This window comes from Rhagoletis pomonella, unplaced genomic scaffold (genome assembly GCF_013731165.1).
Source record: "Rhagoletis pomonella isolate Grant_MI unplaced genomic scaffold, Rhpom_1.0 Rhpom_scaffold_18168, whole genome shotgun sequence".
Lineage (NCBI taxonomy): Eukaryota > Metazoa > Arthropoda > Insecta > Diptera > Tephritidae > Rhagoletis > Rhagoletis pomonella.
Genome location: NW_023476691.1, coordinates 1 through 1,962, shown reverse-complemented (window position 1 = coordinate 1,962; position 1,962 = coordinate 1). Strand labels below are relative to the sequence as shown.

At 37.5% G+C, this 1,962-nt stretch overlaps 1 long non-coding RNA gene across 1 annotated transcript; it reads right to left on the bottom strand.

Moving 5' to 3' along the window:
* Nucleotides 1-266: 266 nt before the first annotated feature.
* Nucleotides 267-1,839, bottom strand: LOC118757452. The gene is made up of 5 exons (XR_004995224.1): nucleotides 1,726-1,839; nucleotides 1,552-1,669; nucleotides 1,160-1,491; nucleotides 659-833; nucleotides 267-433 (listed from the first exon to the last, which is right to left on the bottom strand). It is a non-coding gene; the product is annotated as an uncharacterized LOC118757452 (long non-coding RNA).
* Nucleotides 1,840-1,962: the final 123 nt, after the last annotated feature.

The following is a 1,962-nucleotide window of genomic DNA, read 5'->3' as shown; positions in this document are numbered from 1 at the left end:
TCTTCAACCGGCCACAGTTCTGCATTAGAGCTTAAGTTCTTCAGAAAATACCTGTAAATATGGTAAAATTACTATATGTGCGATTATTAATAAAATATATTTTTATATTTAAGCCGAATGAAATAGATAAATAATTATTTTGAATTACTTGTAAGCGGAGGCTGCGTGATTTCTATGTCAGGCGTATCATCCTCTTCTACATTAGCTGAATCGGATAATACGCCTTAGTTGTGTCCTAGCAGGTATAGTCGCTGACGGTACTTGAATTCCTGTTGGTCAGGGTGATCATGTAACCCGCCTTTTGACCGAATAATGCCGAAGAAATTTTCGAGTACGTCTTGGTTTAGCCGATACGTCAAGACATACTTGACATTAAAGCGAGCTTTAATGTCCTCGAATAACAACTTCAACGCCGTATTACTTTGAATGATTCCTAGGGATATAGTAAGAAAAAATAACAAACATTTAGGGCCGGTTACTCAAAGTCTGGTTAACACTAATCTCTGGTTAAACATCGTTATCGACGTTACCGACTCCCTGTTATATGAATGGAGTCGAATACGTCGATAACAATGTTTAACCGGAGATTAGTGCTAACCAGACATTGAGTAACCGGCCCTTAATGTTATTCTTGAGATAACCATATGTATTAGCTTACCTTTTTGGAATGGCAGCAGACTAAATTTGCCAAGCACCCTCATATTTTTGACTAGGTCGGTCATCTCGTCTAGGATTTTGTTTTGCTCCTCGATCGCTAAACCGTAAGCAAGACACCGCTTCCTGGAGTCGGCGTGAGGCACCCTGACGTTTAGAACGTCAAACCAGTCATTTGTCTAAGGTGTATAATTTGAACATGAGTTTTAATATTGCGGTTTAAATATATCGTAACCTTAATTCACAAAGGCCCTAAACAAAAAAAAATTATATTTTATAGCAGAAGCAATAAACGTTATAAAAATAGTATCGAAAATAGGTAGAGCTTTTGAAAAAGGGGCATGTAACTCCGTTGCTTTTGGTACTAACACTTTGAAATTTTTATTTAAGCTATATTTTAGTACGAAAAACTGTTGGTTAGAGCCTTTGTGAATTAAGATAACGATATGTAATATAGTAAAATATATAATATATCAATTTCATAATATAATATAATAACACATACTGTTTTGAATAACTGGAAGCATTCGGTACAGTTTTGGTTCTGCAAATGACCCAGCCTTGCTGCCCTTGTTATGGCCTGCGCCACAGTATGCGAAAATAGTTTCGCTGCCGTCTTGACCTTTTGGCGGTGAGCTCCAGCCACGGTCAAGTTACTTGCAGAAATGAGTTATTGTCAAGTCCGTGCTTGTAATTGACAATAACTCCAAAATTATTTCCTTTTTCACAGGTTTCCCATTAATTAGGAAACCTTGATCAAGGAAATGATTTCGCAAAAGTTTTAGCAAGTGTGGCACGTCAGCGAAAACGTAAATCCTTTGGTCATTGAAAATAAACCTATGGAAATGAGGAGTATTATAAGAACTGAAATCAATAAGTTTAATTGTGATTATTTACCACGGCTGGTCTTCATTTACGCCTAGATCATTAAATAGGGCCCTATTGGGAAGCAAAACGGAAGTCATTTTGCAGTCGAAGTCATAAAAGATTGGCTGTTTCCACTTTGCCATGAGACCTGAAATATAAATATATTATATATATATTCTATAAAATCTTGATTGTAATGTTTACCTCTTAACATCGCTACCTGTACGTAGTTGACGGGGGCTAATGTTGAGTCCGATGAAACATCGTAACAGTAAGATTGTCTTACTTTCATTTCGTCGAAACTCAACACGCATAGCTTCTGTGCCTCGTTCAAGTCCGCGCGAAATGTCCAGTTTTTGTGCCCAACTTTGAAGTGTGCGGACCGATGGGAGTGGAAGGCATTGCTTATATACTTAGGACTGGCAGCATACAACGATATTG